The sequence below is a fragment of the Balaenoptera ricei genome, chromosome 19 (genome assembly GCF_028023285.1).
Source record: "Balaenoptera ricei isolate mBalRic1 chromosome 19, mBalRic1.hap2, whole genome shotgun sequence".
Taxonomy (NCBI): Eukaryota; Metazoa; Chordata; class Mammalia; order Artiodactyla; family Balaenopteridae; genus Balaenoptera; species Balaenoptera ricei.
The window spans coordinates 6426716-6440486 of record NC_082657.1 but is presented as its reverse complement, the minus strand read 5'-3'; the positions used below and the strand labels follow the sequence as shown (position 1 = coordinate 6440486).

General features: G+C 59.5%; 1 protein-coding gene across 1 annotated transcript in view; it reads right to left on the bottom strand.

Annotated features, from left to right (window-relative positions):
- Positions 1-13528, bottom strand: part of LRRC4B (leucine rich repeat containing 4B) — a 39291-nt gene extending 25763 nt beyond the window's left edge. The window contains exon 1 of the mRNA XM_059905920.1: positions 13333-13528. The gene's annotated coding sequence lies outside the window, so the exon portion shown is untranslated. The remainder of the gene's footprint in view (positions 1-13332) is intronic.
- Positions 13529-13771: the final 243 nt, after the last annotated feature.

Genomic DNA, 13771 nt, shown 5'->3' with positions numbered 1-13771 from the left:
TGGGACCACCAGGCCCCCCTCTCCTTCTCCATCTCCTCCTCACTCTCTCTCCGTCCCCATCACCCGCTCGCAGGTGGGTCGGGGTGCCCGTCTCGGTCGGATTCTCAGTCTGTCTGTCCGTCTGTCTGTCTCCGTCTCCCTCGGCCGGGCTCTGTCTGTCTCTCTCTCTCCGCGATTACAATTTCTAGTCACACGGCAGTGCAGAGCCAAGCTGTGCCTCAGCTCCCTCCCTCCCCACCCCCTCCCTCCTTCTTTCTCGCCTCCTGAGCGGGGAGGGCGCCTCTCCTCCCTCCTCCTCCAGCCCCCCTTCCCAGCGCCGGAGGCCTCCCCCTCCCCCGTTAATCAAAGGCTCCGTTATCTAATTAACCCATTGGTTCTGGGCAGCCGGGGAAGGGCGGGGAAGCCGGGGAGGAAGGTTGAAGGCTGGGCTGTCCAGGGAAGTGGGGGGTGGGGGGCGTCTGGGCTGTGCCAGGCCTGGCCTCCTGGCACAGACAAACTCATCGGCCGCATAACCAGGCTGGGCCGGCGCTGACCCACCGCCCCTCATGCACCTGCCCCCCATCCCGAGTGCAGACAACCTGGCGCGGGCTCCTCTGCAGGCAGGCGCTCCCCCAGGACCCTAGGAGCCCCCCCAAAGCCCCCCACCACACCGCACAGCCAGGCACCCTGACTTCCACCCCGATACACCAGCGAACCTGGGCCCGTGTCACCGTCACCCCAGTCCTTCAGCCGAGGGCCAACCCCTGTTCATGCCACAAAGGAACCCATCCCCAGATGCAGCCCTCTCCCCTGGACCTCAGCTATATCCTGCTATCCGCCTCCTGATACACTTCTGCAAAATGGGCAGGGCAGCCTCTTCCATTCATTCGATTCATCGTTTTTAATCCATCCATCCATCCAACAAATATTTTCTGCGTCCCTACTGTGTGCAGACACTGGTGTAGATGCTGACTAATGCTGCCCCCACCCTCCAAACCCAACATGCACAGGCCCCAAAAGACAAGTAGCAATAATAGAGCACATTGATCAAGTGCCAGGGGGCCTGCGTTTCGGTCCTGGATCTGCTGTTGGTTTGCTGTGTGACCTCAGGCCAGTGACTTCATTTTTCTGAGCTGCAGAAAAATGCTGTGAAACAGGGATAATAATAGTATCTATCTCATGGGGCCACTCGGGGACTGGCTCAGTAAATGGCTCTCTCTTTACAAAAAATGCAGATCTGACCACTTCTCATCCCTGCCACCATCTCCCCTAGATGATCACAGCTGCCTCCTCAGTTGTCTCCCCACTTTGACTCTCGCCCTCCCTCCCACACGGTTCCCACAGGCAGCTGGAGGGGTCCTGACAGCATCCAAGTCAGATCCTGCCCCTCCTCCACTAAACAGCTCTCACGCCCTGTCTCGTGGGGTGTAAGGGCAGAGACTTCACCGAGGTTTAGCAGACCCCTCTCCCCAGGATGGGCTGCTCCTCCCCTGCTCACCCACCCACCTCAGGCCACACTGGCCTCTTCACTGTTTCTGGAATGGCGCGCACAGTCCTGCCTCAGGGCCTTTGCACGTGCTCTTCCCTCTGCCTGGACCGCTCATCCTCAGGCGTCCCTGTCCTCCTTCAGGTCTTTGCCCTTCAGGTCTTTGCAGTGAGGCCTCCTTGCATCTCACAGCACCCCTACCCCACACCAGAACCTTCTCTGCGTTGTCTATATTGCCTTTGTTACCCTCTGACCTCTTAGAAGCCCACACACTTGAGTGTAAGCTCCCCGAGGGCAGGGACTGTGTCTGTTTTGTGCACAGTTTGGTTCCCAGCACCTACGATGGTGCCTGGCACAGGGTAGGTGCTCAGTGAACATCGGGTGGAGGCATTAGTTATCAGCGCCATCATTTAGATCCCTCCCCAGTTTCCCCACCTTCTCTCCTATAGTCACACAGAGACGCACCTGCTTGGCCACATGCCCCTCTCTGCACACCCAGCCCAGGACACACTCACCCAGCTGCACATCTCAGGCTCACCCCACAGACGTCCAGACCCCAGGGTCCCCTCCCATCCCAGGAGGCCCCTCCCATCCCAGGAGGGTCCCCTCCCATCCCAGGAGGCCAGCCTGGCAGACTCAGCACCTCCATACGCCGCTGTGAACACACTGCCTTCAGCTCAATTTCTGCACCCACAGCATGGCGCCATCTGGCTGGCAGGGTCCCAGATACTATACCGTAGGTCCCCAGGGCAGCTGCATGCACCCCACTAAATGCAGACCCTGAGGGGAGCCACACCTCAGATGCCACCTGTGTGGGCTACCTTCCTGGATATGGCTTTGCGCCGAGGGGACACCTGGCCCCAGTTACAGCCCTCCAACACAGCTAATAGGGGTGCTGGCTAACTCTCTTCTTCTGAGCATGTTCTCAAAGCCAAGGGCTGTGTACATGCCTGACTCATACCAACTCCTTGAATAACCCCACCACCAGTAATGGTAATGTCCACCATGTGCCTGGCACCAACAGGGCAGAGTCCTGGGAGTTTCACTTGCATTAACTGTAGTTCTCCCATTGGCCCTCTGACAGGGGACTGCTCTTACCCCCACTTCACAGACAGGGAAGCTGAGGCACAGAGAGGCAAAGTCACTTGCTCAAGGCTAAATACACAGCTGGGAAGTGGCCCCTCCCTGGTCAGCCTCCCCAGAGCCAAGGGGTCCCAGAGACGCTCAAGCTTGTCATGATAGCAGGGACAATTCCCTTGGAGGTCTCCTGGGGGCCTGTTGAACTGTGACCTGCCTTCTGTGATCCTCATTGGCCACGGTCTGCCCCTGATAGTGACGGGAATCTCTGTTGGGCATTCACTACGGGCCTAGGGCCATGCTTAGCCGTGCCCTCGTCTCCAGATGCTGGCTCCCCCCCGCGGCCCTAGGAGGAAGGCATTGTCCCTGTGTCCATTTTCCAGATGGAGAAGCAGATCCTGAGGGCTGAAGGTACTGGCTGATGGTCACACAGCCTGGATACGGGGCAGCTGGGATTGGAACCCAAGGCCCAGCCCTGGGCCAGGTCACCACACTGCCTCTCTCACCCCAGGGCCCTGGGAGAAGCCTCAACACGAGGGTCCTCCACCCCCACCTGGTGCAAGGGACCGAAGCAGACAGAGATGCAAGAGGCCCCAGAGAGAAGAGGTGTGAAAGGCAGAAAGGGGCAGAGACACAGCAGGAGAGAGAAACAGAGACAGAGGCCAATGCGAGCCCTGTGAGGTGGCAAGAAAGAGGGAGAGAGGCTTTAAGGGGGAGCAGAGGAACCTAGAAAGTGAGCCGAGATCCAGGGGAAGGCGGAGGCATGGAGGACCAGGCACTCGAGGCGAGGGCCCGAGGCCTCACCAGCTTCGCCATCCTCCCCAAGTTCTGGGAGATCTCGGGCATCGTGCCTGAGAGGATTCAGGCAGATGGCAGATCGGAAACTCAGGGGCCCAGGAGAGGTGGGACGAGGACAAAAGGGGGGCAGGGAACATTCCACTCAGGCAGACTCATCTTTTTCTGGGGGAAGTTCAGGAGGTGAGAGAAAAGATAGGAAATTGACTGCCATCGCAGCAAGAGGGATGGAGGTTAGATCTAAAGAAGAACTTCCCAACTGTGAGGGACTGGAGCCAGGAGGGTGGAGAGACATCAAAGCCAGGGAGAGATGAACACTTCTCTCTCTGGATGTCTGTCATACGGGCATGGCCGGGAGCTGTTACGGTGGGGGGAGGGGGGGGAGGGTACAGGCAGCACAGGCTTCAGGGATGGATGAAACAACTTCACACATGTGTCCCTCTGAGCCGGTCCGTGTCCTGAACGCTTTTAAAATAAAAGCAACCCCAAAGCCCCGAGAATTGACAGTCCCCTAACTTTTGAGATAGAATCACCCTGGGAAAAGGGTGGCCCAGGCCCCTCATAGCTGCTGCGGAGGAAACAGAGTTGGGGGCTCAGCTCAGGACTTGCCCAGGCTTCCTGAGGCAAGGGTGGGCTGGGGAGAGGTGACTTGCTTGGTGAGGGGGACTGTCTTCTCCTGTCTTCCCCCAACTCCCGACCGAGAAGCACTGACGGGTCATTTATTTGGTCTTTCATATGTTCATTTAACAAATATTTACTGAGTGGCTCCACCACCCCGAGGCTCCGCCCACACACCGGGCACGTTCCCACCTCAGGGCCTTTGCCCCTGCTGTTCCCTCTGCCTGAAGCGGTCCTCCTTGGGTCTGCGTTGCTCTGTCTCCATTCCAGACTGTTCCATGCCACCTCCGGGAGGGTTTCTTTGCCCCCCGCCCCCCAGCCCGTCCCTTACACTTCTCTTCCTTTCCTTCACAACCCTCTCATCAGCTGGCCCGACATCATATGATGGATAACGCCCGGTCCTGCATATTGTCTGTCTCCCCACTAGAAGATGAGCTCCCCAGGGAGGGAGTTTGTCTGTCTGGCTGCATCCCAGGTGCCTAGGATGCGCCCGGCTCCTACAGCGCCTCATCAATATCCGCAGAATGAAGGAGCGAGCGAGCGCCCCCTACCGGTGGATTCCCTGCCGGCGCCGGGGGCGCAGGGGCGGAGGAGACCTGCCTTTGTCTTTGGGGAGTTAGTGGTCCAGAGGGGAGACATACAAAGGCTGAGTGAGAGGGTGAGCACGGGGTGGAGGCCCTGGAACGTCTGCGGGAGGAAGTGACGGCAAAGCTGAGAGCTGAAGGACCAGCGCGAGGCCTGCGGGTGAAGAAGGGCGCGTCAGGCAGAGGGACCCCTGTGTGTAAAGGCCTGGGGGCCAGAGAGGCAGATGGGGGTCGGGGGTCTGCGGAGTCCAGCTCAGTTACAAAGACGTCCTGCTCCACAGCGGGCTGAGAGGCGGGGGTGCTGGGAGCTGAGGGTGGGAGGCTGTGACAGGAGAGGGGCAGGGTCAGCTCTGGGTTGGAAAGACCCCTCTGAGTGGACTCTTGGGAGAGACTGAGGCCGGGCAGGAGCTGGGCCAAAGGTCCAGGGGGAGAGGATGAGGCTGGGACCGGGCCACAGGGGTGGCGAGGAGGAAAAGAATGAAAAGATACTGCCAGTTTGCAAAAAGCGGCACAACTTGGAGATGAGGCGGAGGGAGGGGGCAGGTTCTTCTTATAGATTTGCGGGTCAAATTCTTAAAGCCAGGAAAGGGGAGAGGGCAGGGAAGAAGGTTGGGGAGAGGAGACTGGAGCGGTCCAATCTTTGCTTGTAGGTGGCGAACCCGCTCATGCCAGCACCCCAGATGCTACGGGTGGTGCAGGGACCCGAAGCCTGGTTGCCATCGGTCGCTGTGGCTGTGTTACCTTGGGCCAGGCCCTCCCCCTCTCTGGGCTCCCATTTCCTCCTTTAAATCAGGACACCAGTGACAGTCAGCGCTGCCCGGGGCTGGGGAAAGGGGGCCCGGAAGATGGTCTAGTCAGCAAGTGACCAGCAAATGTGAGCTGGGACTCGAAGTCCTCCTGGTGAGTGGGGAAAGAAGCAAACCCGCTCCAGTCCCAGGCTGCTGCCAATTTTCTGCTGGGAACCATAGCTTGCTGTCCCCATTTCTTCGTCTGAGAAATGGGAATTGATAACAGGTAGCATATGACAAAGGGCTGGAGGCAGGGGGTGGGGGGAGAACAGCAGCTGTTTGCCAGCCGGTGTGGAACCGGTTCAGTATTTGAATGAGTCGCTGTCCCCCACTGTGCAAGTGCTATCAGCACTGTCGGGTATGGTGGCCACCAGCATATGTGGCCATCAGGCACTTGCCACGTGGTGAGTGTGAGTGAGGAGCTGAATTGTTGATTTACTTTAAATTAATCGAGAATTTTTTTTTTTTTTGGCTGCGTCCTGCAGCGTGCAGGTCCTTAAGTTCCCCGACCAGGGATCGAACCCGTGCCCCCCTCAGTGGAAGCTCAAGAGTCTTAACCACTGGACCGCCAGGGAAGTCCCTCTTTAAATTAATCTAAATGTCGATGGCCACACACGGCTGTGGCCGTAGTGGTTACTGGATCGGACAGCGCGGTATGGCCATCCCAGTGCCTCCCGGTTCAGCCTCGGTCCCGCTTGGAACCCTGAGTCCCCAGAGCTTGGGCTTCTTCAGCTCAGAGGCTCCGCCCACAACCTCACAGGGCTCTCCCAGGATTCTGGAAGGACTTGGAAGGAGATCAAAGTGAGAGAAACAAACTCAAGTGAGAGTAGGGCACCCAAGCCAGGCTGGCTCTGCCTTTGTCATCTGAAGCCTGCTCTGTGCCAGGCCTCTGCTGAGGCAGCCTTGGGCCCACAGGGGAGGAACTACAGCAGTTCCACTTCACGGAAGGGCAGGCTGAGGCGTGGTGAGGTCCTGAGTCCTTGTTGTACCCATGACCGCCCGGACCCGGGCAGGAACCAAGAGATGGAAGGAAGCCGAACGTCCAGGCCCCCTATACTGTGTGACTCTGGGAGGTGGGGCGGCCGCTGAATTGAATCCACCGAGGGAGAGAGCTAGGACCTAGCCTGGTGTTGGCGGTTTTCCAAACAGCGGTTATTGCCAAGGCTTCGCAGGGGTGCATGGGGGTGAGTTTGCAGGTGGGGAGGGCCCTGGTGTGAGCCAGCCTGACTGTGGCCTCCCGCCCCCCTGCTCCCCTCCCTGTCCCCTGGAAGGGCAACGTTGCCATCTGTTTTCCATCTCAGGGCGTGCAGAACTACTACACTTTAAAAAAGGGGGCGTTCTACTAAAAGTAACCAAAAGCTGAAAACTCCTTGAACGGGATCAGTGTTCCTTAGACATCGGCGCGCATCCAGTTGAGCTGGGGGCTTTGTGAAAGTGCAGATTCTGATTTGGTGGATCCAGGACCAGGCCAAGATCCCACGTTTCCCAGGGATGGTGGTCCTGGAGCAAGGGGTCAAGGGTCCCCTAAGTGTGCCATCCGCTCCCACGTTCCATTTCCAGAAGAGTAATGAACCCTCCCCTCCCCCACCCTGTCTAGGGGTGTGCTGGGAGGGGATGCAGACTGGGGTTAGAACGTCGATTGTCACTCGTATTAGACATGGGGCCTTGGAAAGGGGACATCGCCTCTCATGGCCTCAGTTTGCTCATCTGTAAAATGAGGAAAATAGCTAATCGACCTCCTCGGATGGTGGGGAGTCAGTGGTCCCATATCTGTGATGTTGCTGAGCTCGTGCCTGGCTCATAGAAAGGTCTCAGTAAAACTCTTCTATGACTGTGACTATCCTCCTCCTCCTGGATAGTGTCACACTGTCACTTTAGGAAGGCTGGACAGGTGGAAAGAGCAAGGGTGTTAGGGAGACCTGGGTTTACACCCTGACCCGCCGCTTTCTCGCTGTGTCCCCCTCCGGCCCCCCAGGCTCTGTCTGTGAAGGTAATGACACCTAGCTTGGTGTCATTACCTGCCCAGTGCTGGGCACTTCAGTGACAGTGTTATCAGTAGTAAATCATTAATAACAGTTATCACTTATTCTCACTGGGTCAGAAGAACAAATCTTTTCCTCCTTTTTACTCTACCCCCACCCCCCCCCCTTATGTTAATCCAGTATTTCTGGCTGGATCAAAAACACCCATTTATCGCTGGTGGGGGACCCACAGAATCACCTGAAGGGTCTTTGTTCCCCCCAGACCCAGCTGGACATGAACACCCCCACCCTGGGAAGGAAAGTCCGCCGCGACAATGGGCCTGGGTACGTCCTCTCCCCTCTGGGGTTTGAAGGGCATAAACAAGATCGAGAGGCCAGGAGCCTGCGAGTTACCAGAAGTCCGATATCTCTTTTAAACTCTAACCTTCTGAATCTATTACTCTTAACAATCTGATTATTGTTATTATTAATGATCCTAATTTCCACTCGGAGGGCCTGATGGGCCAGCATGTTGCCCTCTCTGTTTCCCCCTTTGGAAAGCAGTGATCTCAGCTGGGGGAGGCAATCTGCAGAGTGGCCAGCACCCAGGTTGCAGCCCCAGCTCTGCCACTTCTACCTTGGTGATCTCGGGCAAGGGACCTCATCTCTCCCGCATCAGTTCCCCCTTTTGTCAAACTAAAGATGATGATCGTGCCTCCCTCCCAGGACTCCTGTGAGGAGAAAACAGAACAAATCCATATGGACTCACCAGCACAGAGCCTGGCCCAGGGTAAGCGCTAATGAATGTCAGCTCTTGTCATCATTATCTCCGGCCCTGTGTCTGCGGGTTCCAGGCAAGTGGACGGCAAATCTCCACGTTTACCGCCTGGGGTTGCCCCTCTGGGAGGGTTGGGGCTGCCACTGCTTTCTGACCTTTGTCACAGTGCTTGAACAAGAGCTCTAGGGCCTAAGCTCAACACTCTGACAGGAGTGTGGGCTGAGGGGTTCAGGGGGACACAGCTGAGACAGGAAGGGAGTGGCCTGGGTCGCTGCCCCAGCCCTACCTCGCTCCCTCTCTCTGCTTGCCATCTGGGTCATACACAGGCTTCTCAACACCCCCACCAGGACCCAGCGTTCTCTCTCTGCAGCCCTCTTGAGGACCCAGCCGCCCCCTGGGATGGACTTCTGCCTGCAGGGGCCCTACCAGCCCATCTCCCAGGCCTCAGAAGCAGCCCCTCCCCTCCACCTGCCATGACAACAGTTGCATGTAGGTTTCCAGGCAACAAGGGGGCATCTTGGCGCTCTTTTTACTCTCCTGCCACCCCCTCTCCGGCAGAGTCACCCCGCTCTCAGGGACTGGGAAGGGAAGGGAAAGGGGGTTTCTCCCCAGCAAAGACGGAGGGTTCCTAAACTCAGGGATGAGGAGGCTTCCTACACTCTGCCAGAGAGGAAACACAGACATTCTCCCTACACCCCGACAAGGGTGACGGTGGAGGAACTGATGGTGGGGCTGAGCACCGTCATGGCACAAAGGGGACCCCTGTCATCTGCACCCTGACCCGGAGATGAGACCGAGTGAAGCCCTTCCTCCCCCAGAACATAGCCTCACGTCCTCTGAGACCTGCACTGGGACCAGGTGAACTTTCAGCTGTGTACCTGCCCTCCCTTCAACACACAGGGAAACCCACCCCTGCCTGGGGGCTGCAATCTGACCCACTGGGGGACAAGGGTGGGGTCTGGGGCCCACCCTGGCTGTCAGCCAGCCAAGGATGGGCTGCAACAGAACTTGTGTGTGCTCTGAAGCCTGGTGGCCTTAAGAGTCTTCCCGCCCTTGGTGTGGCAGGGAGGCAGGCCCTGGCTCCTGGGAGGCCCAGAGCTGGGGCAAAACTGCCCCAAAGAATGATGGGGCAAGAAGGGCAGGCAGAGAGAGCCCCTGGCAAAGGGGCTCTGATTCTGGAAGAAAACCAAGGGTAGGAGTGTGGAGAGAGTGACGGGGGGGTGGGGTGGGGTGGGGGAGGTGGGAAGAACCACTTGGAGAGGAAAGAGAAGAGAAAATAGCAGAGGTGGAAAACTCTATAGTGCTGGGCAGGTAAGAAAGATGGATGAAGCAGGTTAGAACAGAGGAGGGAGGGTTGGCCCTTGGGGTACCTGAGCACAGGGCACTGCTACCCCAGGGGGAGAATTATTCAAAAGAAGCTGATAATCTGGAATTCTGAGATATAATTGAATATAACATTATATTAGCTTTAGGCGTACAACACAATAATTCAATATGCGCAAAATGATCACCACAATAAGTCTAGTTACAAATCACCACGCGAAGTTACACATTTTTTTCTTGTGATGTGAATGAGTTTTTATGTGAAATTGCTAATTTTTTTTTAAAAAGTTGGCAACACATTAAACACTTTGAAAGCAGTAGGGGCAAATAACACTCGTGGCCCACAGGACAGCGGTGTAAGTGCTCAGGGCTGTGGGGAGGGCGAGTGCAGGGTGGGGGGGGGGGAAAGCAGGGAGAGGAGGAGGAAGGACGACGGGGTGGGGGGGGGTCGAAACAGATGGCTGGAGGTGAGGGACAGTGACAACAGAGAAACGGAGAAGAAAGTGCAGGGAGCAAGCGTGGCTGAAAAGAAGTGGAAAAGGAAGCAAGGGTAGACAGAGGAGCCAAGACCAGAAGGCACTGGGCTGGGGGGCGGGGTGAAGGGTCAGCCGAGGGGAGAGAGATGGGAGATGGAGGTGCGGAGATAGAGACACGAGGTCCAGGTGACACCTCAGGACAGATGCCCAGCCAGACCAGCCAGAGAGGTCGGGGAAGGGAAGGAGGATGCGGAGGGTGTGATAAAGAGAGGGTGTACTGTCCTGTCAGAGGAGACAGGTGAGCCGTGGGGGTGGGGAGGAGAGAAGCCGGGGTGCCGGAAGAGGCTGCGGACTCAGCGCTTCTCCTCCCCGCCCCCCCCCCCCACCCTGGCTGTGCCCCACAGCACCTCGCCTGGAGACCTGCCTCTCTCCACCTGGCCTCGGTGCGTGCGCTCACGTGCGTGTGCGCGCTGGGCCCTGGCTCCGTTCTCCTGAGACGTGTCAATGGCCCTCTGATGCCTGACGTCTTAATTCTGCCGGAGCCCTCTGACTCGGGGACCCCTCTCCCATCTGATTCTGGGTGGGATGCAGGACGGCTGCTGGGGTCCCTCCAGCACACACGGAGACCCCTCACGCTGGGATCTGAGCATGTACCAGCAACACGTGGGGCTGCATCTTCACAGCTCTGAGACCACCTCCGTGCCTCTCGATGTCCCAGTGACACCTCTTTGAGTCTCTGTGAGTGCGAGGTCACAGGGCGACCAGGAGTGAGGGCCTCTCTGGCAGGGCGTCTCTCCAGGAGGTGCTGCCTTTGTCTCTCCCTCCGTGTCTCTGTGTATGAGGGACTCTGTGTGTCTCTGTGTGTCCAGGTCTTTCTCCCGGCCTCTGGCTGACTCTGGGTTCCGAAGCCAAGTTCGTAACTGGGTCTCTCTGATTCCACATCTGGGTCTCTGGCTGCGAGTGAATGACTCTGTGTATGTGTGTTTGTGCGTGTGCGCCCACGCACGTGTGCACCTCTGCCTACACATGCCTCTGTGTCTTTCTCACCCTCTCCCTCCTGCCCTCCACTGATGGCTGACTCACTGTGGCAAGTTGGGCCCGGTGCCTCTAGCTGCCCCCTGCACCTCTCGGGTGCTGAAGTGCCCTCTGGCTCCTTCTCACCTGCGCCCTGGGGCTCTCCCCACGTGCCCAGAGTCTGCGGCTCCCTGTGGCTCCCTGTGTCTCTGCCTTGCCTGGTCCCTTGCTCTGTGTGTGAGGATGATGTGTGTTCCCCTCCCTCCCCTACTTTCCTTTCTTTTGGAAATTGAGTAACTCTGTGTAGGTCTGGCTCCCTGGTGATGCGCCCTAATTGTGTGTCTGTTTGGAAGTCGGGTCCCCCTCTCTCATTCTGGCTCTGCCTCTGTCTCGCTGGCTCCCACCCTTCCCAGCCTCGTCTGAATGTCTCCCTCTCACCTCTTGGCTGCTTCGCTCTCTGTCCCTCCTTTCTGAGTGTGTGTTTGAACACTCAAGTGCCAGTATTAGAGGAGACCCAGAGAAGAGCGGGAGGAAGATGGGGAGGGGAAAGGAGGTGCAGGTTGGAAGGAGCAAGGAGACAGGAAGAGGGCGGGGCTGATCCTGGCCACTGCGGGGTGGGGGGAGTTTTTAGCGGGGAGAGGATCCTGCCTGCGCCTGGACCGGGAGGGAAGCGACTCTGGCTATTCCCAGCTGCCGCTGGAGCCCGAGTTCCTGTCTGGCGGCTGCGCGGCCGGGACTTGGGATGTGAGGTGCATAGCAATGGGGCGCTGCGGAGGCTCGACTGCAGCTCCCAGCTGGGGAGGGGGTGGGGAGGGGGCTGAGGGGCAGCCCTGTGGCTCCCTTCCCCCTCCCCCTTCCCATCTGGGCTCTCCCCAGGGGATTTCCTCACCCTGAGAAAGTCTCTTCCAGAAAGCAAGGCCCGAGGCTGCAAGGAGCAGGGCGGGGAGAAGGGGCCGGTGCTCCGGAGAAGTGGCAGAGGTGGGGGCGGGGAGAGAGGGGGAAGATGGGAGTGGCAGAGACAGGATGGGGCGGGTGGGTGAGGGGGCCCCATGGGCATCAGGACCCAGAGTCCAGGAGAGAGACTGGCTGGGCCCCTGGCCGGAGAGAAGGAAGAGCCCATGGAGGTGGGGGCTTGGAAATGTGGGCGGAACCCTGGACAGAGCCTGGGTCACGGGCTCCCCAGGACTGATGGGGAGTTGGAAAAAGCCGAGGGAAAGAGAAGGAGAGTTTCCAGACAGGAGGCCCCTAGGACTGGGGGGGTCTGGGATTGGGGGATCCCATGAGGTGAGGAGACAGGGATGGGGGGCTCTAAGTGAAGGAGGGTCACAGAAGGGGGTCCCGGACAGAGCAGGATGTAGTGAAAGAGGTTAGGTGGGCTAGGGAGAAGCTCCACCGGCCCCCGCCCAGGTGAGGGTCCTAAGCAGAGCGGGGAAGTGATACGGGGTCCTGAGAGGAACAAGGTAGGGACTGGGGGCTACAGGAAAAAGAGGCTAAAGTTGCGGTCTCCTGGAGAGGGGATCAATGGGGGATACCTGGGGGGAGAGAGTGAGAGATGGGGGGATGAGGGGATCCTGAGGGGAAGACGAGGTGCAGTTAGAAGGTCCTAGAAGAGTAGGTATGAGGGTGGGAAGGCTTGGGAGGGCAGCAAATGGGGGAGGGGAGGTCCCCAAGAGGAGAGGGCTAAGGACGGTGGGAGGCAGGTAGTGGTCCCAGAGAGACACGTGCCCAAGGATAGAAGGCCCCGAAGCAGAATGGGGTCAAGGAAGGGGGTCTTGGGAAGAGGGAGGGGCAGGGGTTCGGTTGCCCATCAGTAGGGGTTGGGGGACCCCAGAGCGAGAGGGGCTGAAGATTGGGGAGAGGGTTGTCTCGTTCCCCAGTCACCCCCTCCGTTTTTCCCATTCTCACTTCCCAAACTCCCCGGTTCTCCCCGGTTGCCAGGGCAACCGCTCCTGCCAGGCGCGGTCACCAAGGAAACCCCGTGCCCGCCTCTCTCCCCCCTCCCCATCACTGGCGTGCCCCCCCACCCCAAGCAGTGGCGGTGTGGAAGGTGGGAGGGGCAATGGGGGGGGGGGAAGAACCCGAACTCCCGCCCCAGAAAGAGGGGCCCAGACCTACACCCAGTGAGCCACCTCCCCTCCCCCCGCCCCGCAAGCCTACATCCTCAGCCCTACAGCTGGATACACAGCGACCGCCGGACGTACATCCCCCCCCCACCCCGTCCCTAGGCAGCGGCGACCCCCGCCCCCAACACAGAACTAGCCTGGCCCGGAGGACCCCCACCCGACTACCTCCCCCACCGGCTGCTGCTCTCCATCAGGCCCCGCCCACTGTCCTCTGCCGCCGGCCCCCCAGCCCCGAGGAGGCCTAAGACCACGGTCCCCTAATTAGAGAATGCCCCCCCCCCCCGCGGTTCCTCCTCCCGCCCCCGCCCGGGCCCTTCGGCGGCTACTCACAGCGAGGAAAGGGGCTCCTTCCGGGGGGCAGCATGCCCGGCCCGCGGGGGGAGGACCCCCCCAATGAGGCACAGGGATTCGGGGTGCGAGGCCCGCTGCGGGGAGGCGCGGGGGGCGGGGCTGCGTCCGGGCCCGGGTCGCTCGCGTTCTCCCCCCTCCCCGGCTCCTGGATGGGGAGGGGGCTTCCGCAGCGGCAGCGGTGGGGTTCGGGGGCCGCTCTGCCTCCTCGCCCGCCCGCCCGCCTGCCGCCCGGCCCGGCGCCCTCGTCCGCCGGCCCGCCTTCCTTCTTGCCTTCCTTTCTTTCCTTCTTTCTTTCCTCGCTTCCTTCCTTCCAGCCTTCCTTCCTTCCTTCCTCCCTCGTCGGGCCGCCGGCGCCGCTCTCCCCCCACCCCACCCCCCCCAGGCCCCGGCCCCGGCCCCGGCCCCCGCCTCGGACGGT